Raw genomic sequence first — 25,292 nt, 5'->3', positions numbered from 1 at the left:
CTGCTGTTTGTTCATCAGTTATCTAGGAGAGATTATGACTGCTCAAGAACTAATGATTGTCATATATATGTGAAGGTATTGCAGTCTAAATTCTGCCTTATAACTAATGGTTCAAATATCCAATATACAACTAGTTGTTTCATGGTTTGTGATAAGCTGTATGGTGCCTTTTTTATTCCCTCTGGACAGATACATTTTTTCTGAGTTAAGAAAAGGTTGTGAATAAATCTGACGTAATCGCACAATGCTTCTGCCAAATACTCATGGTTGCAAAAATGTTCACAATATTTTTATTTCTTATGTGCTGCTGAGCAACTTACCTTTCACATTAATAAACACTGGACACAAAAATTTTGGAAGCAAATTCAGAGATTTATTCCAGCAAATATTAGCCAATTCTCTCCTTTTCTTTTTTAAATGTCTCTCCCTGTCAAGTCCTAACCACAGTTCCCCAAGATGAAGCAGGCTATTTTAAAATAATTAAAAGTTTCTGCCTTTGCATGACTTCTATTGACACCACATCTGCTTGAGCGTGGTAGGAGCCGGCTCCAAGCCAATTAAGAGGAGATGGGTGCATCGTACAGCTCCCTTCTCTCTCAGTGAACTTTTGACCAAGAGGGCACTGTATTGATGAATTTCATTTCTTCCTAATCTGCTTGTACTCTGCTTGATAGCTTGGAGCTTTGCTCTCTTCTGTTTCAGTGCAATGACCCTGCTCTTGAGAAAGCTGCGAGTTCGAGGCAAAGCAAAGATTTCAAGTTATTACAAGATGTTGAAGACACAGATCTCTTCCTGGCTGTCTGCAAGCTGTTGCCTGAAAGTCGAGAAGGGCTCTCACCCCATAGAAGAAGAAATAGTAAGGCTTCATTTCACAGCTTTTAAGGTAGTAACAAAGAAACAGAGTTTCACTCAGCTCTACATAGCTAAATAGAGTCAGTCCTTCAGGGTGAGTATATGGAGAGGAACAAACTAGCTATACCCAGGGGTTGCTTTAGTGAACACCACATGTGCTATATGGCTTTTAAGATCTGGCCTTCAGGCAGGTGCTCACACACTGGTCAGTCAAGTCAGAGGTCCCTCTATGAGTAATTCTACACATATGAAGACAAAAGGACATTTCCGTCGGACTACTCCTTTTTCTGTTTCTGGGATGGTCCATAGGTATTTCTGCATAGGTCTCGAGCTGCCAAATTGCCAGCCATTATGCCTGTTCTGTAAGGGCTTGTCTTGAGTGAAGTCTAGTCTAGTAAACAAGGCCAAGGGTACAGCGTTGCAGGATGCACCCTCTAGCTTGTTTGCTATTATGCTAGCCAGACAAATTTGACTTGCTTTTTGGCCTTGTTGTCAGATAATGAGCTTTGGTCAACAGACAGTGTTGGCCTCAAATGCATGTTCCTTGGGCAACAGGGAAATGTTTCTTCCTTATTTTTGCTAGCACTTGGGTGCTAGATGTTAATTAAGATATGCAAAAACAGAACAGGGCCCGCCCCAGATCTCTTCTTGTGAGCGGAAGATGATGCTGAGAGGAAAGCAGTTTACATATCTTTCAGAAGAAAACCAGAGCAACAAAAATTGATCATCTTATACAGAGCTACAAGGAAAATCTTGACACCTACAGCTTCATATTGGAAAAGTCTTTTGCCGTTCAGAGACTGTACATTCAGGATCTAAGTGACAGGTGGAAATAATGTTCCAAAACTAGCACACCATGAATTTCCATTTCCTTAGGAATTTAATATTTATGAAGTGGCTTAGCTTTGAATTGTGATAACAGTATCACAGCATTAAAGACTTGGCAGTCCTGATAACACAAACATAACTGCTTTCCCCAAGAGCATCTTTGACTAGTACCTGTTCCAGTCTATTTTAATATTTTTGTTTAATCATGATGGTCTCTTCACATAGAGAGTGTGTCTTTGTGGCACAGGAAGGAAGTAAGCATGACCTTTATCAAATAAAAATATGTGCATTGCTACTGCAACAAAGAGTAAATGTAGATAAAATACAGATACTTGTATCTACGGAACATCTGGAAGACAAATACTGACCAAATCTTTTTATCACCACTGCACCACTCCAAGTTAATTGGAAAGACAGAAGGACATCACAGAATCTCATCAAAGGGATTTAGAGATGTCAGTCTGAGTTTCTAAACTTACAGTGAATTTGGCACCTAATTTTTTTACCCAGTCTTTTGGAGTTTCAAGATAATAGAAAAGAAATAATGGAATGGATAGGATAATTCAGGAAGAAATTGTGTTTGAAACTGTATTACCAAATAAATCACCCTCTGTGGGAGAAAACAATAGAGTGGGACCTTGACTTTACCAGTTGGATAAAGATAAGTATTCAGACTGAGACAACTAAAGCTTAGGAAGATAATAGCTTGTCCATCAGGGGCAATGCTGCCAATTAATGTTAATAGCAGCATATAGATCTCCTCAGTATTGCCATCGGGCATGCTGGGAATATTATTAACACCAGTGTGGCCAACTGTTATTAAGGAATTGGAAGGGCAAAAGGAAATAGGAAGAGCACAAGAGAGGGAGGATCTTGCTGGAGGTGAAATGATTTCCTCTTACTTAATTAAGCAGCATTTTTTTAGGTCTGAAACAGAACAAGTGTGTCCACATTTACTTACTATGTGCCTCCTCCACAAGCATGCCACATTTGAGGAAAGCTTACCATTAGCTTAGCTCAGCTTAACTTATCTGTTTGAAACTAAGGTAAAAGGACCTTCCATAATATTCATTCTAGGTAGGGGCAGACAGTGCCCAGAGCTAGTTAGTAGGACTGGTTGAAAAAAAAATAAATGTTTTCAGCAGAGATTATTTTTCCTTGTGTGGAAATCTCAGTATTGGAATATTCCAGTGGAAAAGATAAATATTTTGGCTTGAACTCTTAAAGACCTTAATTTCTAAATACTTCTATTTTGCCTTGTGGAAATTGCAGTTCTTGGATAAACAGGAAAAATGAGGCACCCAGATTACCTGGGCTTGATCCACTTAGCCACCCTTGATGACTCCTGGGGGGGGCAGTGGAATCGTGGGAGTCCTGACCTTGGTGCATCATAAAAACTAGCTTAGAGCTTTTTCTGCAGAATACAATGAAAACCCACAGCATCCAAACCAAGGAGTGCCAAAAACAACATCAAAATCTTTGCCAAACACACACCTTTTCTAGTTGGATTAAAATACCTAGTTTTCACTGCCTGATTTCTCGAAAAGAGAAGAAGAGAAGAAAAGAGAAGAAAAGAGGGAAGGGAAAGGGAAGGGAAGGAAGGGAAAGGGAAGGGGAAGGGGAAGGGGAAGGGAAGGGAAGGGGAAGGGAAGGGAAGGGAAGGGAAGGGAAGGGAAGGGAAGGGAAGGGAAGGGAAGGGAAGGGAAGGGGAAGGGAAGGGAAGGGGAAGGGGAAGGGGAAGGGGAAGGGAAGGGAAAAGGAAGGGAAGGGAAGGGAAGGGGAAGGGAAGGGAAGGGAAGGGGAAGGGAAGGGAAGGGGAAGGGAAGGGAAGGGAAGGGAAGGGAAGGGAAGGGAAGGGAAGGGAAGGGAAGGGAAGGGAAGGGAAGGGAAGGGAAGGGAAGGGAAGGGAAGGGAAGGGAAGGGAAGGGAAGGGAAGGGAAGGGAAGGGAAGGGAAGGGAAGGGAAGGGAAGGGAAGGGAAGGGAAGGGAAAGGGAAGGGAAGGGAAAGGGAAGGGGAAGGGAAAGGGAAGGGAAGGGGAAGGGAAGGGAAGGGAAGGGAAGGGAAGGGAAGGGAAGGGAAGGGAAGGGAAGGAAGGGAAGGGAGGGAAGGGGAAGGGGAAGGGGAAGGGGAAGGGAAGGGAAGGGAAGGGGAAGGGAAGGGAAGGGAAGGGGAAGGGAAGGGAAGGGAAGGGGAAGGGAAGGGAAGGGGAAGGGAAGGGAAGGGAAGCGAAGGGAAGGGAAGGGAAGGGAAGGGAAGGGAAGGGAAGGGAAGGGAAGGGAAGGGAAGGGAAGGGAAGGGGAAGGGGAAGGGGAAGGGGAAGGGAAGGGGAAGGGAAGGGAAGGGAAAGGGAAGGGGAAGGGAAAGGGAAGGGAAAGGGAAGGGAAAGGGAAGGGAAAAGGAAGGGAAGGGAAAGGGAAGGGGAAGGGAAGGGGAAGGGAAGGGGAAGGGAAGGGAAGGGGAAGGGAAGGGAAGGGAAGGGAAGGGAAGGGAAGGGGAAGGGGAAGGGGAAGGGGAAGGGAAGGGGAAGGGAAGGGAAGGGAAGGGAAGGGAAGGGAAAGGGAAGGGAAGGGAAAGGGAAGGGAAAGGGAAAGGGAAAGGGAAGGGAAAGGGAAGGGAAAGGGAAGGGAAGGGGAAGGGAAAGGGAAGGGAAAGGGAAGGGAAAAGGAAGGGAAGGAAAGGGAAGGGGAAGGGAAGGGGAAGGGAAGGGAAAGGGAAGGGAAGGGAAGGGAAGGGAAGGGAAGGGAAGGAAAGGAAAGGAAAGGAAAGGAAAGGAAAGGAAAGGAAAGGAAAGGAAAGGAAAGGAAAGGAAAGGAAAGGAAAGGAAAGGAAAGGAAAGGAAAGGAAAGGAAAGGAAAGGAAAGGAAAGGAAAGGAAAGGAAAGGAAAGGAAAGGAAAGGAAAGGAAAGGAAAGGAAAGGAAGAAGAGAAGCGAAGGGAAGAGAAGAAACGAAACGAAACGAAATGAAAAGAAAAGAAACGGAAAAAAAGAAAAGAAAAGAAAAAAAGAAAAGAAAAGAAAAGAAAAGAAGAAAAGAAAAGAAAAGAAAAGAAAAGAAAAGAAAAGAAAAGAAAAGAAAAGAAAAGAAAAGAAAAGAAAAGAAAAGAAAAGAAAAGAAAAGAAAAGAGAAAAGGAAAAAGTATTCAGGGGAAACTAGGTACTATTTGTGGGCAATAACACCTACTTTAGTTATTTGAGTGATACATGAAGGTGCTTTTGCATTTCTTATTATCTGATCGAGGTAGAAATACCAAGACAAGACTAAGAGAACATGCCTTGTATCAGTACTGTAGCAGACGCAACAGTATTGCAAAAGCAGGGGAGAGTGGTAGAGTGCTGTCAACAAAGTCTTTTCACCTCAAGCCTGGGATGATGGAGACCTTCTGACTTGTACAATAATTTTCTTAAAAGGCATCTCCAAAATAAGACTCAGGATTCATGTTTTCATGAAGAATTTGTGTGACTCCTGGTTTCAGTCCCCTCCTAAAATCAAGGTTAACAACTGAAAAGGATTCCAGCTGAGAAATTTTAAGAACTCTCAGTGGTCTCATGAAAATAAGCAAGCAGAGAAATAACAGCATGCGTTCCAGTTAACAAAGGTGAATGCATTGGCCTGACAAAGTAGTGGTGAGAGATGCTCTCACTTCTAGCTTGCGTTTGAATGTTTGCTCATGGCCTTCAGCAACCATAAGTAAATCAAGACTGGCTGGGGGACAGCTGGGATGTTCTTTCTCTCCACAAGCCCTATCTTTCCTTCTGCTGTGCATGTGCCCTTGTGCAGATGGAGGCCCTGACTGCAAGCAGAGGGTTTTGCAGAGGTGGTAGCGCACATGTGTTTGTAGAGCTCCATGGCCTCGCCCTTCACTACTAGATGGACAATTTTGTGCAACCACCAGCAAAAGGCAAGTTCTGCCAAAACATTGCTCAGGAACTCTTCTTGATGTATGTCTTTGTTAATAAGTCTTAAAAAATAATTTATTTTGCAGGGTGCTGACCACAAGCGTGGGAGGATTGAGCATGTCCATTCACACCACTAATGTGAGCAGCACCAATCAATGCCATGGCTAACTGGTTTCCCAGCCCATCACTTGGCCTTCCTGGTAGGTAAGGCTCTCCTCCATCCTCCTGCTATTATCCTGTTCTGTATTTCATTTCTGAGCTCTGGTTTGTGAACAAGGATTGCATCATTCAATCATAACAACGGTTAATTAGGAATGAAAACCCACCCAAATTACAACAAATGAAATTACTGTTAGGACAAAAATGTAGCTGTGAATATTGCAGTAAAGTATACGAGAAATACCTCTTGCGAGTTCAGTATTTATAGTGGCCAGCAGCCACTGTAAATTCCCCAGTATAACAGGAAACAAACAGCATGTGTGAAATGATCTCATCTCTTCAGGGTGCTGATTTTATGAGCAGTTTTGTTGGTGCTTATCTTTAGACATGTAGATAGATCTACTGAACTTAATGGGCTTCAGCTCCTGAGACAGCAGGAAGAGCAGAGCCCTGAATAAAAGCAGAGGGGGAAAAAAAGAAGGAAAAGGAAGCAGGAAATTGGCTGTAAAAAAGAAGAACAATTAAGGGAGGAAAATATCCTTTTGGTTTGTGGGGGGTTTTTGTTGGTTTTTGGTTTTGTTTTGGGTTTTTTTCCCTTTTGAATAAAATGTATCGGACCATACTAGCACCATTTATGCAAGTAAACTGTGTCCTTGGTGTTCTCCCACTTGCTTAGGAATCATCCAGGAAGCTGAAGCAGCCCATCAGCATGGAACAGTGCAGGTATGCCCCTGTATGCTGCCATCAGACTATATGTGTGACTGAGAGAGGTCCTGACAAGGCTTGTGAAGTGAGGGGAAGAGGCAAGCTCAGGCTTAAGACAGGAACAAATGTTTTGGAGAACCATGTTCTATGATAGAGACACAGCAGAGAGGTGATAGAGAAGATGGGAATGCACCAGTGCTTTGAGCCATGGGGATTGATGGGCACAGTTAATAGGACAGAGGATGTAGTGTAAGGCTCTAGAGTCAGGTCCATGCTCAAAGCAATGCGTGGTATGCGATATGGGTGGTACAGATGCCCACTGCTCAGGTGCCCTATAGGATTTCATCCACACAGAAGTAAAACCATCAGGAGGCAGAAAAAAAAAGAAGGTTTAACCTACTTTACAGATCTTCGAGGGTGAAAAATTCCAACAATGACTCATTTTCAGGACCACCTGATTGCTGGCTTCTCAGCTGTCCCTCCTCTGAAGAAATAAAAGCCAAAGAAAAATGCAGAAGAGATGAGCAGAGCTCCTTGCAGGGGCCAGGTGAGTTTGGGCAAAAGGAAGAAAGTGAGCAGCCTCCTGAAAAGGGACTCAGGTGGTGCTGTGATGCCAGGGATGGCCATGGGGTGCTCATGAGTGCTGGTGCAGAAACATTGGGGTTTATACCTGCAGATATGATAGCTGAATAAAAAAGGGTTGTTTTACCACAGGGAATTTCTGAATCTTTTTACCAGGAATGTGTTCTTAGCAGCACTGAAAATACGTCTAGACTGGAGCAGATGACAGCAAGTATAAATCAACAGAGGGCAAATAATTAACAGCAGTGAGGGACTCAGTCCAGTATTTCAGCTGTTGTAAGGTGCTGTGGTTTTTCTAGTCAGGGGGTTGAGACTCGGTGATGAATTGACACTATTTTAAAGGTTCCTTTAGTTTTCTTAGGGTGTCTTCTGGGATGTGCCAGTCTGACCTCTCTGACAGGCTCTCTGAAGAGTAAATGGCTGTGCGGGGATATGCCTACGTGGGGGGAAAATAATCTTTCCCTAAAGAGAAGGGACTTTTTTTAAAGCCTGTGTGTTGAAGGTATGAGGCTAGTATGAAATTGCTTTCTATGTCTGACTCTCTCCTGTCCTTCCTCAAGACCATCTATCTGAACTGGTCTATTTCAGACACATTTGAGCAAGGTGGCAGATGCCTTAGGATACTGGTTTCATGAGACCTGGGGCCCCAGCAGAGGGATGAGACCAGTTTTGAGCTGTCTTTGGAGCATGTGTCTTGTCAAACACCAAAGAATAAAGTATAAGGTAAAGCTCTGCTGTCTCTCCTTCCCAGACATGAGTGGAGGAAGATCCTCTTTTCTTAGGGAGAAGATCAGGATTAAGATGAGTATGCTGGAAAAGGTTTGGGTCTCTCCCCAGGGTTTATTCCCATGTCTGAGGGAGGGTGGGAAAGGATGCATGATTTTCCTTGAATATTAATCTCTGGAAGCCTCAGACAAAGGTCTCTTTTTTTTTAATTACTATTTAAACTTCGGATGGCTGAATGTTTCAGAAGATTTTGAGCATCTTTTTAGGATATGTGTTTATGGAGGACAGGTTGGTTTACAGGGTAATTTTTTTCTGTGAGATACAGAAGAACAGCGTCCAGAGGACGAGGTATGCTGGGGATTTTAAAGTAGAGTTGGACTGAATGCCAGCAATGTTTACAAGTGCAGCCCCTAAGTGCACATAAACGATTGTGGAAGAACTTCAGACTAATGAGCACAAAGTGTTTGCTTGTTTCATTTTATAAAAAAAGAACACTAAAGGAAAATTAACATGATTGGGGAAAATAAGGAGATGAACTTGAATACCTTGCTGCAGTAAATGGATTTTGTCAGCTTTAATGTATGTGCCAGTGATACTTCAGGTATAAACAAGGATTTGAGAAGCTCTTAAACCTGAAGATGGAAGGTGATGAAATATGATATTCCTCTTGTATGTAAATTAGGCTTAGCAACTACTAGGTGATCACTTAAAACCTAGCTGATCCATAATTCCTGTGGTTTATTAGCCCTTAATTTCTCCAGCTATTTCGAAGGAATTGATTGTTATTGTCCTGTTAAACAACTCCACTGAATTATTTTTGGGTCGGTATCATTAGCTTTGGTTACAGGTACAAATCAAGACCTCTGCTTGAAGAGAAAAGATGACTATATTTTGCAGACAACAAACAGAGAGAACACTCATCCTCAGCGAAAACATTTCAAAATAATTTGATAATAACTCTCTTTGCTAAAGCAAACAAGCCAACTCAAAATATTGTATTACATGCATGTTGCCTCTGTATGATACCTTTACGGAGAACTTGTTACTGAAGATTTTCCAGGCCTGCTCTATTAAGTTCAGTTTGAGTTTCACTCGTTGTGAGACCCTTTGTTTTTCACAGATATTTTCTCTGCATTCTGAGGAGAGACATAAGGGGGTAAATATCTCATACAACCTAAATGACTTCACAGTTTATTGGTACAGAATAAAAGCTTGAAGGTTTTCAGCATGCAGTGAATAGATCGATGTGTATTAGTAGCAGAAAGAACCTCCCTGGTTTTCCAGGCTCATCCCTGCAGGCTGAAAGTTGTGAGTGATTCAGCTACCTGTCCTTGTGGTTGAACTTATTTTTCCTCCCTTGCAATTAAGTCAGGGTAGAGGACTATTTGGAAGCACAGTACTTTTTCATTGCTTTGTGGAGACAAATGCATGTAAGTTGAATGAGAGTGTGTTTGGATAGCCCCCTTGGGCTGCAGATGCTGTACACAGAGATCACAATCTACCCTGTTCAATACCTTCTCCCACCTGGACATCACTGTATCCTTTGCCCTGCTTCAACCAAGAGAAATATAGTTAGAAAAGGGTGGCTATTCAAACAGGATTGACTTTGAGACAGGCCTGGGAGTACTAATCTCACTCGAGTGGCTCAGCTGGCAGATCTGGAGGTGGGTAATCCACAGCAGGGAGCAGCAGTGGCTGCCTCAGTGGGCAGCAAGAGGGTAGGTGAAGGGCTGTAACCTTTCCAGATGGCAGAGCTGCTGCTGAGAATGGATGTGCAAATAGGTCCACTGCCATGGGCAATGTTCACCCTTCTTTTGAGGTAAACAACAGCGTGTGCCCAACGCAGGGCAAATTTTCATTTCAGCATATACAAATTTGCCAGCCAAGAGGACAAAGGGAAACCTTCCCTAATAAAGGCTTATCCAGGAGCAGGATCTGCTTAAGGCACTGGCCTACTGGCTCCAGAGAAGTGTGCCTTCTGTCCAGGGAAATAAAAGACAGGGTTTATTCCCAGTGCAGCGCTTAGGCCTCTGTTTAGGTCTGAAGGACTCATTATTTGGCCCTTTAATCTGGATATGAAAATGGGGCTGCCCATTTAGAAATTGCAAACTCCTTGGCTTTGAATGGCCACCTCTTAGGAGAAAGAATTGCTTCCCCTCACCCACTAGCTTTCTGATCCTTGGATATTGCTGTCTTCCAGGAGAACTAGTTGAAATGTTAAGTTGCTGAAAATAAAGGAGGGGATAGTCCTGCTGCCTGCCACAGGCTGTGGGTTTCTGTCCAATTTATGCTTCATGCTCCCAAGGGAAGCTGCAGCAGGTATCCTTTGCCTGTGTGACAGAGAGCTGGGAGAGCTGAGATGCTCTTGGGACCAGACGCATCCAACAGGATTTTCACCTTGCACTCTCTGTACACAGCTGTCCCAATGCTGTAGAGAGATCTTAAAGTTCAGCTAAATGAACTGGGCTCTGGAGAGCCAAGATTTCATGCTGAGCCCAGCACAGGGCACAGGAGCACCACATTCTTTGCTCTGTAGCCCATTTATAATTACTAAAGCTATTCACTCCTCCTAAGCTACTTATTAAAATAATTAGCTTAGAGCTCCTCTGTTACAGACTAGTCCTAGTAGTCTTTTATTTGTAGTTGCTTAACATTAACAAACAAATTGCCTGTCCCTGCTCTTTGCAATGATAATCTAATGACAAGGACAGCATTTGCCATAAACTAGTTCCATGCTGGTTGCTTTCAGTACGATTTCTATCAGACGAAAAGATGAAATGAGATTTTGCTGTCAGCTGGAGGGGGTAACAGAAACTGGCTTGTAAACAAAGAACAATTATGCTGGGAATTAACTTCCAAGGAGAGGACAGACTCTTTTGGAATATAACTGATGGAAATTAATGCCAGGCAAATGTATAAGGTTTCTCACAACTACATCCAAGTCAATCAGATTGCTTGGTTTCCCTTGTGTGCTTTGCAGTTGAGCTAGAAGTTTATACTTCTCTTGCAGCAAAATTTTAATGTTTCAAGTCCCTGCTCAGTATAAGCACATGGATTTTATGGCCTTCACAGTATTACTGTAGCTTTTTATTTAATTTTTTAAATAATGGATTAAAAAAGGAAAATTGTGAAAAAGGAGGCTAATTAGAGAAAATGGCTTAATTTGGAAGCCACAGGTACCCCTTTTATAAGCTTTTGTTGAGCTTTTGCCCACAGTAAATTTATACAAGCTTTGGATAGATGGTAAATCTCTGTTTGCTATGGCCTGCTTTAAACTGGGACCTTTCAGCACTACTTTGCTGACAGCTAAGGACACAGATGAGGTAATAAAACAAACAAGTCCTGGGAAATGCCCACTCGGCTGCAAGAAACATTTCCTTGGATCCCGTGTTTTTTTGGATCCATGTAAAATAGTATTTATTGTTTCACTAAGATGCTTGGTAGCTACATCATCATGGATTTAAGAAAGGCTGTTATAAGGTTCAATTACTCAGCTCTCTGCTGCCTTCTGTCTTGGCAGTCAGGCATTTCAGACCTCTTTCAAAAAGACTGGCATTTATTATCACAATTTCATTCCGCAGATCCTGGCCAGCCTGCTTCTGGAGGGTTTCATTGAAGAGAATTGAATGCTGATTGAACTGAACTGCCCAAATTGAACGAAGCACCTGTCAATTGGATGGGAGTCACTTAGGTGAATTACTATTTAAAAAGCAAAAATCAAAGCAATGCAATCACATTTACAAATTGTTGTTGTATTTGATGGAGGTATCTGATTAGATGACCAAAATGTAGTGTTGTGGCTTGCACAATGCTGAGACTGACCCTGAGCAAACCCTGACAGCCCCACTTTTCAACAGGGTCAGTTCACATAGAACGTGATGGGTATATAGAATCATAGAATATCTCAAGTTGGAAGGCACCCATAAGGGTTATCAAGTCCAACTCCCAGTGGAGGGAATTTGAATGCTTTCCACAACCAGAAAGAAACAGCTACCTTAGAAAAGACTTCCAGAGTAAATTGGGGAATTATTTTTGAACCTTCCACATTTCAGAAGATGACAGCATTTAAAAAAGGCAAGTACAGTCTTCTTCTATCAGCCTGAAGGTTTCTTCTTGACTTTATATTGGCTGTGTGTACAGCCTGAAGAATATTGTCTGCTCTCTAGATCACAAGAAATCCATCAGCAAATTCTAAGTATAAGCTTGGTTCTTGTTGCATTGTGGATCTTTTCTTCTGAAGTTTGTTACTGAACTCTCCTTGTAACTCTGGTGCTTATGTGTAAGAGGCCCCACCTGAATCAGTGAACTCAAGCTCAACATGAAAAGTCTTTTGCTCTGATGGGTTCCTCTCTGGCACAGGCTCACCAAAGAGGGCTGCTGGTGGCAGGGCAGATTGTAAAGTCCTGCTACTGCTGCATGCCAATTGTCACGTCCCACTACTAGAGCAGCACGTGTGCTTTTACCCCATTGGGGGCAGGAATCATCTGTCATGATCTCCAAACTCAAACCAAGGCTGTATCTTCACCCACCCTGTCCAAACTACAGAGCAAGCACTTGTTCTGGAGAGATGAGAAATACCTCTCACCTGCAGGGGGTTCAGCTGGATGGTGGACGGCCAAACATTTGTCTCTGCCTAGACATCAGTTGCTTAGGAAGAAGGCCTGCTAGGGCTCTTAGCTGACACCAGTCGCAGTCTAGCATTAACATTTAGAGAGGCTGTTAGATCTCTGGTGTTAACCTAATGACTGACATATTAACAACTCTGCAAATCCATGTGCAAGAGAATTACCTGCCTAAAAAGTACTGTGAAAATCTGGTTATGTACCCAAGAGCTAAGACACAGTTAGTGAATCCTTAGTGTCTCTTCATCTCCACACCATCACTGTAAAAGGGGAGTAAATTACACCTGCTGGATGAGGATGCATGGCTTAGTTGAAAAAGATGCGACATCTCTGTGTGAAGGTTTGTGTTAAATTTGTTATACCTCTTAGCAAATGTGCCGTAGTTGCAAGGGAAGCAGTCCTGGCATAGGATGGGGATGGACCAATGGCACTCCCTCCATCTTGTGCCACTGAAGGACTGGGAAGTTGATTCTGTCTGGAGAAAAAAACAAAACAAAAACCAAATGTCCCTGCTAAATACTGAAATCCACTCTAATCATCAGGATGGCAGTAATACCAGCTCACAGGGAAATCTGAATGCCAAAGAAAAGCTCAGCTGCTGAAGTTCAGCCCTCCACTTAAGGAGTGACTTTCCTATATGAACAACCAGAACAGCTTGTGCTTTCCTGAGACAATGGAGGTGGCAGTCTTCCCCATGAAGAAAGAAGTTTTAGCATAGCACTTATTTTATTGAAATACCGTGCTCTTTCAAAAAGTCTACAGGTCAGGTTTGAGCCTGAAAAGCAGATGTGGTAGACAGATGAAATGAAATAGAGGTAGTAAAGAGCTCAACAGTAACAGATGGGCTGAGCCCAGGCTCTGGAGGCAATTCAAGAGAAATAATCAGGTTGAAAAGTTGGACTAATGAAGACTTCTTGGGGGTGCAGACAAAACTAGAGTCAATCAATATTTTTCTTTTTTTTTTTAATCAAAAATTAAATTAAGATTTCTATACCTTAAAAAAAAAAAAGCTGTTCTGGCAGTTTCTTTTTATTTTATTAAAATAAAATAAAAATAAAAACTGTTATCTAAGTACAGCATTGTAACTACTGCAATTCTGAAAAACATTTGAGGAAAATGTTTGTAAGATCTCAACTGACTAGAGCCAAAATTGATTTGGGGAAATGACAAATGGCCATTCATCCAGGAAACTCTAGCCCTTTAATGAAATGACTTAAAGGGCAGCACAAGAAAAGATGATCAAAGGCAAATCCTTCCTTAATAACTACAAATGTGGAGAAAAGATAAGAAGAGTGAACAAGTGTCTGATTGCCTTTTACAATAAGATTATTACTCTGTGTGATCATTAGATATGAATGAGGTTTTTTAATCACTGCAGCTAGCTCTGGTCATTGCCTGTTGGGTGAATTCTAACAGAGATGTTAGTGTAATTTCTTTAATATTAATAAAGATATTCCCTCCCTCACCAAATAATTCACTATCTGTTGTGAATTGCAGTCTTGGCAGAGCAAGGGGATAATGTTGTTTGGCAGCTTTTGGCCATTTTCTTTGGCTAGTGAATGAATGATAACACCCTTTCCACTTTCAAATTTCTGGCAGAGCAGCAATTTACACTTTCCTCATTGAATCATAGAATCATTTAGGTTGGAAAAGACGTCTAAGATCATCAAGTCCAACTGTCAACCCAACACCACCAGGCCTCCTAAACCATGACCCAAACTGCCACATCTACATGTTTTTTGAACACCTCCAGGGATGGTGACTCCACCACCTCTCTGGGCAGCCGGTTCCAATGACTGAACACTCTTACAGCACAGAAATTTTTCCTAATAGCCAATCTAGACCTTCCCTGCCACAACAAGAGGCCATTTCCTCTTGTCCTACCACAAGTAACTTGGGAGAGAAGACCAACCCCCCACTTCACTACAACCTCCTTTCAAGTAGTTGTGGAAAGCAATAAGATCTACCCTCAGCCTCGTCTCCACTAGGCTAAATACCCCCAGTCCCCTCAGACACTCCTCATAAGACCTACTCTCCAGACCCTTCACCAGCTTCATTACCTTTCTCTGGACACACTCCAGCAGAAGCTCAATGTTGTTTTTGTAGTGAGGTGCCCAAAACTGAACACAGTATCAGAGGTGCAACCTCACCATGTGTCAGACATTAGGTTAACACCAGAGATCTAACAGCCTCTCTAATGTTAATGCTAGACTGTGACTGGTATCAGCTAAGAGCCATAGCAGGCGTTTTTCTTAAGCAACCTGATGTCTAGGCAGACACAAAGTGCCGAGTACAGGGGCACGATCACTGCCCTGCCCCTGCTGACCACGCTATTCCTGATATCAGCCAGGATGCTGTTGGCCTTCTTGCCCACCTGGGCACATGCTGGCTCATGTTCAGCTGGCTGTCAACCAGCATCCCCAGGTCCTCTTCCACCAGGCAGCTCTCCAGCCACTCTTCCCCAAGCTGTAGCCTTTCATGGGGTTGTTGTGACCCAAGTGCAGGACCCAGCACTTGCCCTTGTTAAACCTCATACAATTGACCTTGGCCCATGGACCCAGCCTGTCCAGGTTGCTCTGCAGAACCTTCCTATCCTCGAGCAGATCAACACTCCCCCAATTTGGTGTCATCTGCAAGCTTACTGAGGGCACACTCAGTCCCCTCATCCAAATTGTTCATAAAGATATTAAACAAGATCGGTCACAAAACTGAGCCCTGGAGAACCCTGCTTGTGACCGGCTGCCAACAGAGTTTGACTCCATTCACCACAACTGTCTGGGCTTGGCCCTCCAGCCATGTTTTTTACCCATCAAAGAGTACACCTGTGCAAACTATGAGCCGCCAGCTTCTCTAGGAGGATGCTGTGGGAGACAGTGTCAAAGGCTTTACTAAAGTACAGGTAGATAACCTGGACTGAATATAATCTTGAGCTACCTTTGTGAAAAGCTCATCCTTTACCCATCACTTTCTTTAATTGTGTCATTGCTATAACACAGTTTGTGAAAACTTGAATCCTGAGCCATGCCTATATTCATGGGCCAGGACCAAGTTTATTGTATATAGTCTCAGCTTCGGCAGTCATGGGATTACACTGCTTTTTGTGTTTGACTTTGAGGAGATACAGTAAGTTCCCAGCTCTCATGTTCATGCTGAATGCCTTAAAAAAGTCTGCATTTAAGTCAATTATTTCTTCCCAAGATTGCAGACAGCCTGAGACTATAACTCTGAAAGTAGAACTTTTCCTCTGTATTTTTAGTAACATCTCAAAATAATAATGGGGATATGTTCGAAGGGGAGATGAGGCAGCTTCTTGTCTTTAGCACCTGAGATGGAAATAGTATTCTGGGCAACTAAGAGGTCATACCTAAGCCAGTGGAAGTAAAGCTGGATACCAGGCATGCTGTAAACAGATGCCAGCGTGGCAGCTGGATTTCTAAGCCACCAGCAGTGTGGTCCAATGCAAAATGCAGATATAGGGACTTCATGTATTCCTTGCTGACTCTGCTGAACCCCTAAATGGCTAAGTTTTCTTGGGGGTTTAATTTACCATCATAGGCTGCTGTCCATGGTTGATCCCTGTCACACTGGTAACTGCTAGTATCTCAGGGACTACTGGATTTCTAGGCGTTATAGGGCCCTGCCCCATTCTCAGCTTTCCACTTTGCAGCTGCTCAGCTACTCCCTACAACTAATTACTCTAGCGTCTCTTTGCACCATCTTGTGTCAGTGTGTATTTCTGTATCTGGACATTTCTGATGCATATGACAACGTAAGTGCCTTGTGCAGCCCTCTCTTGGACCTCTAATAGATGACAGACATGCTGATTATTAATTTTTTATCCAACTGCTATTCAGTTTCATTTTCAAATGCCTCATTACATCATTTGCACAGCCATAATAATCAGACATGATATTTCTCATGGTTTCTGAGCATTGCTTCAGCCTGCTCCACTTCACTCAAAAATCTCTGTCATCATGCCAATCTCACCGTTGTATTTCCTGCAACTACCTTCAGTATTTCCTGCGCTTCCCAGTCCCAACAGAGCACAGAACTTCAATCTATGTCTGTCCTGTAGTGGAAGTGAGTGAGAGATATAATGGACATTATCTCTGCATTATTGGCATTTGATATTTTGTGATAACAGCTCCCTCTATCAGCTCCCAGAAAGCACTGAACAATACTGGGAAAAGAACCATCCTCTCTGAAAACCTGTAAAATGATCCTAATAAAATCAGTAATGAGTTCTAGTATAAAATAATACACATCCACCTCCTACATACAGATAAAACGCAGACCTCCATTGACACAGTGGATGCTAAATTCATTCCATGCTATGGCTTGAAGACTGACCTTAAAGCATTATCTGTCCCTTTTCTTAGGGTACTGCTTCTCATGTATTAGTTCTTTTGAAGCATGACCCAGAATGTGAAAATGTTGTAGAAGAAACAAAATACATAAGTGCTCAGTTGATTTAAGGTGCAAAACACGGGAATTATGGGATTATGGATACTGCTTAATCAAAAGGATTGCAGGCAGCAGTGGTTTCCAAGGAGGAGTTTCCAATCTTAATTGAAAAATCAAAGCTACTGGTGGAGACAAGTACTTTTCTATCATGAAAACTAATAGCAGCTCCTCTGGTTTACCTGACAGTTTGCCTTTGCCTCCTAAGGTAATGGTGCTATTTTGCATGGGTGTGCAGAGATAGTTCAATGCTGAGCACAAAATTGCCATATAGGTTTGTTAAGTACTCACAATATAAAATAGCATATATGGTAGAACACTATTGACCATGTACCATAAATCAATTATTTTTCCCTCCAGATGAGAGTGGACGGTAATTATTCTGGGAAGGGACATTGTGACCTCAGAGATCCCAGTCATATTGCAGCATTTCGAACCAGATTTTCTATTATGGTCATATTTTCCTCCCTGAAGTCAAAAATCATTCAATCTTAATTCATAAGTAAATTCATAAGTAAAAATTATTTCCCCACAGATGATGTTTTAGCACATCATCTCTGAGCTACGTACACGGAGTAGACCTTTCAAATGCATTGAAATGTGACACGCTTCTACAATGTTAAAAGCTTCAATCAACTAAATAAAAAATGTTGCTTTAACTGTTTTCCCTCACATAAAGTAGACTGTATTAGAATTGGACTGCAATATCGCTGGACGGCTATTACTGAAGCCATCCAGGAAAGTTAGAGATCTAAATCCACCAGATAGTTTTGGAAGCCCAAAAGTGTGAGGCTGAGTTCAGACCCAGCTCAGGGTTTTATGTTGTTCATCCACTCATGGAGTAACTCAACTTCAGATGCAATGAGATGGCTCTTTTATATATTGACATCAGGAAGTGAACCAGGGAGGGTTAAACCTGGGAGTTCCTGCACACTAACCTACAGGGTGTCGTGCTGATCTAAGCAGTGAGGCCACGTCCTTTACCCAGTCCACAGGAGGCAACACTTAAATGCAAACTTTATAACAAGAGGGCAGGGAAAAACATTTATGACATGGTCTCTGCACATTACGGTGTTCGACGTTCGAAGTGATGAAGGCAACAAGATATGTGTTTCATATCCTGAGTTTCTGCTGTAGCCATTTTTGTGTGTATTTTTGGGATAGGTTGAAGGAAAATACTGGGCGCCGTACCGTGTGTGAATGTCATCTGCTACTGGGATACTGTTTTTGTCCTCCCTCTTGTCTCATGGTCATTCTCCCTGTATTTTCTTCCACATAGTTTTACATACTGTGTTCACATCCTGCAATTTAGGTCTAGCTCATGTATCAAGAAGAATTTAAGTTCTACTTCTTGATCAAGAATTTTAGTCAAGTCTAGCTCTCAACAACTACTATTATTTCTAATGGCATTTATTATTATAACTACATTTATTCATATTTTCAATTAAACTGGAAATAAAAGTTTATTATATTTCCTTGTAAAACCCCTAAGAAGTGCAGCTTGAGCCTCTGTAAAATACATGAAATGACAAAATAGTTAATCTCTGGATGCAGCAGCCAACATAGTGTGAAATTCAACTCTGTAATGGCAACAACGTAATTCCGTAACATTCCAGCTCTTTATATACATAAGCTTTTTAGCTACAGTTTTGTTCTAGTTATGCCAAAATCATGTTGTTCTGTTAATGCAATGGCTAACTTTCTGATTGAGTTTTGTTTTTGTGAATAAAAATACCACTGCTAGGTTTTGAGCAGTAGGGTCTGGGAACCTCTGCAACAGCAGATAAAATTTCCCCTTCCTGAAGAAACACTGCTAATGCATTACCTTTGGAAGAAATTAACCCAATGAGGAGTGGCAGGAGTAAAGTGAATAAGCCACATGAAACAAAATTAGTCAAATTAAATTAATAAATTAAAAGTAGAAGGTGGGAGGAAAACCACTTACTTTATGGGACTGTGAGCATGTCTGAAGCTTCCCTGTGGAGCTGTGAGCAAAAGGGGGCAGGGGTGGACATGGAGGCTGGGACTGCTGTTTTTGCAGGTGTGCCCAGTTCCCAACGGCTACAGCTCATCCTTTTGTTACGCCTGAAGATGCAGAGTCTCATTCCCAAACAGGCAGCATTTCCTCTTAGAATACAGAACAAAGTTTTTCAAGAATGTAAAAAGGAAATTAATTTCAGGTCATTTCAACTCAACACCAAACAAATGGAGCCCATAAGGAAGCAGGTACCTCTAGCAGAGTTCTTTTTGCCTAGAGTCATCCAGGTAACAAGGCTCACCAGACCTTCCACTGAAACTTTTATTTGTGGATGTGTAACTTGGAATAAACAGTTTTTTGAGCAGCAGAACTGATGAAACCCTATTTCCTAGGGTTTTTTACCTTCTCTTAGGCTGCCCTGCATTACAAATGAGTTAAGCTCCCTTCCAGACCTCTCTTTAATGCTGGGTAATGCAATACTGGCATGGCCCCTACTGATTTTTTCACCTGGTCTTGCTGGTGGTCAGCTGGTGTCAAATATGGTGTGAAACAGCTAAATGTCTGTCTCCTTTACTTTAGAGAGAGCAACGTACAGTTGCTAGTTTTAGTGAAATCTGGGAGCGCTGAACTGTTCTCAAATCTTCTCTCTCCTTTTTTTTTTTGTGCTGGAAATTCAACAATAGCATTGGATGAGATGAACAGGATGATTTCAGAAGTGTCACTAGATTTCAAGTATTACAAGGAGTTTGTAGTTACTCCAGTGAAAGAGGAAAATACTGAATAGCTCTCACCCCACTGCATGATACATTATAAGATCTGTACTAATGCTGAGACTGAAGTTTTCATAAAGAAAAAGCTCCGCAGTCTCTAAAATACATGACTCTTCTTCCTAACCAGTTCTGCGTCTCCTGTGGACTTTCAGATTATTGGACTAATCTAAGATCTTTGCTCTTTGTCCGACACCACCAGGTAAAGTGAAATACAGGTATAGATTTGTATTTGATGCAAAGCAGGATATATCTGAATTAACTCAATACATCTGAATCTAACATATGGATCACGTTTACTCTAAAAGAAAACAAGGTTTTGGTACTCTTAGCTGTCAATTTTAATTGATGATGGTAATACACTGGATTTTAATGTCATTTCTTCACCCTGCAGTGGGATCTTTTAGGTCTCTTCTACAGTTTCTTGTTGTTTGGTCTCTCCTAATCTCAGGTCTTTGGCCTAAAGAAACGATTTTAAGATCTCCAGTTACTTGAATGTATGTGAGCAATAGTGTATCTGCACACTCCTGCAAAGAGCTCCTGAAAGCTTGGCTTAACTTGGAGATGTAAAATCCTAGTGTTTGATTGTAAATATGTTATACAATGATTTTTAAAGAAACTGACATTTCTCCTCTATCTATCTAAGGTGAGAGCTGGACCTCCCTGGAGCTGCTGAGGGTGACAAAGAGCTTGTGATAATGCGGGCAAGAGTAAGTAGGGACAAATTGGGGCTCAGTATCATGACATGGCACCATTCCTGCCAAAAAGACAATTATCATTGGCCTTTACCGAGATGGATGGGCCACCTATACTCAGCCTGGAAAAGGAACATGTATATAATTATATATATTTGATAGGTAGCCCCTCTGCTGTTGGCTGTTAAAGTAACTGTTGCTGCCTCCAAGGCTGAAGCACAGTTACTCACTGGGGCTAGAAACTGGAAAAGATGAGGGACAGGTTTTCTTTGTCTGTTTCTTTTTCTTTGTCCCTAGACCTTTGCCTCCCCCAAAGTTGCTCCTGATGTCTTCACTCATTTTCCACTGTATTTTGACCTCCCCATTGTTTTGCTTGAAAGCTGTAGGTATTTTGTTCCCATCCTCCCAGGATTTCAGCTTTCTTCACCCCAGCTACCAGGATTTTATCGAAAGTCTGCTTTGACATTTAAAACTATTTCTGTTTCTTCACCTTGGCAGTATCTGTGATTTGTTGACTCATTCCTCTTCACCATCTGTATGATCTAGTGATTAAGTGAAGGTAACTGCCATAGGCTTTATCTCCGTCTGTTTTACGGAAAGAGAGGTAAGGGCTGTTGGGCTCAAAAGGAGGATAAATGTACCTATAGCCTGAGATTAACTTCATCCTGAACATGTTTTTTGTGATCTGTTACTGTGACAATTCAGTCTGTAAGCCTTACTTGAACTACCTCTGCTGTCTGAAGTGGAGGAAAGCATTCCTGATCTCTACCCATGCCAGAATCCCACCTCATCCACCACATCATACTGGGAAAGCCCTGGACACCAGGATGGAGGCAAATGTTCGTTCACTTCTGGGGCAGAGCCTCAACAATGAGATGGCAATATGTGATTGTGACTGACCAGAAAAAGGCTCAATGAAGCTGGGCAAGGGCAATATGCCCATGAAACTCAGGGAATAATGCAAGGTGTGAATGACTACAGCTGTTGCAAAGAAAGTTGAGTTCATCTCAACACAAAGGGGACCCGGGGGTGGCCTTTGTTTTAGTTAAATAGCCATTAACTGTTGAGTGCATCAATTAGTGGTGTCAATGTTTCTCCCTGAGCTCATTAAAAGATTGTGGCTGTCTCCCTGATTTAGCAAGACCAGCATGGGGGGAGTAAATCTGTGGTTCAATCCAATAAATACTCAAAAAATATGGACAACTACCAAAATAATTCCAAAGACAACAATGGGTTCGAGCAGGCTTCAACCCACATATTCCTTCCTGGTGATTGGGGATGCTTGCTGTCATGGTGGTCAGCACATTACAGAGACCAGTAGTGGGAATCCCATTGGCATTGTGATTGAACTGTGTATTGCAATTGCTATATTTTGCTAAATGTAACTTATATTTGTATTATGTTTTCAGTTTGTCTTGTATCATTCCACTAAATCAGAAATCCTGTGTAACATCAACTATCTTCAAAAGGTAAATTTTATATTAAACATATCATCCTCCATGTGTGAACTATCTAAAAAAACCTGGTCTGACAAAAAAAAAAAAAAAGATGGTATTGGACTCTGACAGTGATGGGCAGACACTGTTATGAGACTTGAGAATTCAAGCTTATTCTTGCTTCTGCAGCTGAACTGCTCAGTAACCTTGGGCATGTCACTTTGCTTCTCCTTCCTCTTGGTTTTTAGCACTTAGTTTTGTCACAGGATAATTTTGGTAATATCCCAGATATTGCATAAACTAGCCTAGTTAATTTAACTATACTTGTAAACTGCATACCCTAGCGAAACACAAATATAATGGTATAAAGTATTTATATCAGCGCAGCTGGGCCCATATGAGCACTTATGCTAGCCTGGCTATGTAGGCAAAAGTCATATTTCTAAGTGACATATTTTATAAAGCCAGACTTCACTATACAGCAGTAGCATCTAGGGTAGTAACACTGAGTACAGGTTGTTCATCACCAGCTAGATCACATGGTTTTTGTTCAGGGGGCTGTTTAGGTAGAAGCAACTGATATACCCTTCCCACTTGACCCCAAAATACCTGCAGGTTGCAGCTGCCATTGTGCTCTCCAGCTTCCATGCCCTTATCCACAGTCGCCATCTCTGAAATAGGTGGATTTTCAGCTTGCTGTCAGAGTTTATGTGCAAAACTGGTGTTGTGGTATTGCCAGTCAGACCTGTTGCTGAGACCTGCCAAAGCAAAGGCCACTCCATTTGCTCTTTTGTTTTTTGCCAGTATGCTCCACGAGGAAGGATCAGGATTCAATCTTAACAATAAGTTCACAGTGACCTCATTCTGGAGTGGTCTTGATTTCATATGGGCATGGGTCAAAGTCAAATTTGGTCTCTACTTCCATGCAGTATGAGGTAAGTAAACTTCTTTTTCTTCCCATGGGGACAAGCTAAAAGGATACTGTATCGCATGTGTAGGATGCCTAATTAATTTAATGGGGAAAGCTGAGCAGTGCTGTTTCATAGAATCTTTTAGGTTGGAAAAGACCTCTAAGATCATCAAGTCCAGCTGTCAACCCAACACCACCAGGCCTCCTAAACCATGACCCAAACTGCCACATCTACATGTTTTTTGAACACCTCCAGGGATGGTGACTCCACCACCTCTCTGGGCAGCCGGTTCCAATGACTGAACACTCTTACAGCACAGAAATTTTTCCTAATAGCCAATCTAGACCTTCCCTGCCACAACAAGAGGCCATTTCCTCTTGTCCTACCACAAGTAACTTGGGAGAGAAGACCAACCCCCCACTTCACTACAACCTCCTTTCAAGTAGTTGTGGAGAGCGATAAGGTCTACCCTCAGCCTCGTCTCCACTAGGCTAAATACCCCCAGTCCCCTCAGACACTCCTCATCAGACTTGCTCTCCAGACCCTTCACCAGCTTCATTACCTTTCTCTGGACACACTCCAGCAGAAGCTCAATGTTGTTTTTGTAGTGAGGTGCCCAAAACTGAACACAGTATCAGAGGTGCAACCTCACCATGTGTCAGACATTAGGTTAACACCAGAGATCTAACAGCCTCTCTAATGTTAATGCTAGACTGTGACTGGTATCAGCTAAGAGCCATAACAGGCGTTTTTCTTAAGCAACCTGATGTCTAGGCAGACACAAAGTGCCGAGTACAGGGGCACGATCACTGCCCTGCCCCTGCTGACCACGCTATTCCTGATATCAGCCAGGATGCTGTTGGCCTTCTTGCCCACCTGGGCACATGCTGGCTCATGTTCAGCTGGCTGTCAACCAGCATCCCCAGGTCCTCTTCCACCAGGCAGCTCTCCAGCCACTCTTCCCCAAGCTGTAGCCTTTCATGGGGTTGTCGTGACCCAAGTGCAGGACCCAGCACTTGCCCTTGTTAAACCTCATACAATTGACCTTGGCCCATGGACCCAGCCTGTCCAGGTTGCTCTGCAGAGCCTTCCTATCCTCGAGCAGATCAACACTCCCCCAATTTGGTGTCATCTGCAAGCTTACTGAGGGCACACTCAGTCCCCTCATCCAAATTGTTCATAAAGATATTAAACAAGATCGGTCACAAAACTGAGCCCTGGAGAACCCTGCTTGTGACCGGCTGCCAACAGAGTTTGACTCCATTCACCACAACTGTCTGGGCTTGGCCCTCCAGCCATGTTTTTTACCCATCAAAGAGTACACCTGTGCAAACTATGAGCCGCCAGCTTCTCTAGGAGGATGCTGTGGGAGACAGTGTCAAAGGCTTTTCTAAAGTACAGGTAGACAACAGCCACAGCCTTTCCCTCATCCACTAGGTGGGTCACCTGGTTATAGAAGGAGATCAGGTTGGTCAGGCAGCACCTGCCTTTCATGAAGCCACGCTGGCTGGGCCTGATCCCCTGGTTGTCCTCCACATGCCTGGTGAGTGTGCTCAGGATGAACCGCTCCATAATGTTCCCTGGTACCGAGGTCAGGCTGACTGGCCTGTAGTTCCCCGGATCCTCCCTCCGGTCCTTCTTGTAGATGGGTGTCACTTCAGCAAGCATTGGCAAGCAGTCTTACCCTAAAGCAAGTTTAGGTTGAGAACAGAGGCTTGCTTATATGACACTGGGAATGCACACACCTCAGAGTTAAAGCTGGAACATTCCTTTAAGGGCAGACATACAGTGTTAATTTAAGCACTCAAAGTGATATTGTATAAGTGGGAGGGCAAAGGGGCACCAAGTTCTCATTCTCTTACTTTGTCTTCAGATGACACCATATAGTAGCTGGATACATCTTAGAAACTTATAATTAAAGGTCTCTGCAGAATATATGAAGGTTCTGCTTGAGCTTCCTGCATAATTCTCAGAGAAAGGAGAGGAAAAATTCCTTTGAAAATACATGAGGCAGTGAATATGTCCTCTCTGTGTGCTAGAGCTCCAGCAGAGCTGCCAAGGCCCGATGTCGTTGAAGGGATGTAATACTTGAAGTACAGCATGATCAAATAAAAAATGCAGAAACCAAGCACAGCCTTAGGCTCATTTCATTTTAAGCAAACAAATAAAAAACTGTAAAGGCTGATCAGGCAGTTGGAAATGGCACAGGGAAAACAGCACAGAAAAGAAAGAAAACCTTTGATTCAGGAATTTGAGGTACCCAGAAGTAACTTCTTTGGCAAAACCAGGGCATAGATATAATTTGACCCAAGCTTATAGACCACCCTCTGTGGTGGCCTTTATGTTTCTGAGGCTGCAGAGCATGTTATCCAGAGCTGTCTGCTCAGGCCATGCTCTTTCAAATCTATCATTATGGGTGGACCTGGTTGCCTCTAAAGCTCTTGTGCATCTTATTGGGCTGCTTGCAGGTGTGGGGTTACTGTTACTGTGTGCCTATGTTCATCCATTGTGAAGGAGGGAGGCATGAGTTATTTGCACCTGCCAGAACATTCCTAACTGTAACTGTGAACTGATCCCCAACCTTGGTGCGGTACCAGCAGATGCGATCTCTCCAGCATTTTTGAGCTTAGAAGGGAAGCACATGTTTATGGTGGACCTCTTGGAGGCTCTTT

The sequence above is a fragment of the Phalacrocorax aristotelis genome, chromosome 4 (assembly GCF_949628215.1).
Source record: "Phalacrocorax aristotelis chromosome 4, bGulAri2.1, whole genome shotgun sequence".
NCBI lineage: Eukaryota > Metazoa > Chordata > Aves > Suliformes > Phalacrocoracidae > Phalacrocorax > Phalacrocorax aristotelis.
This window is presented reverse-complemented; position numbering follows the sequence as displayed.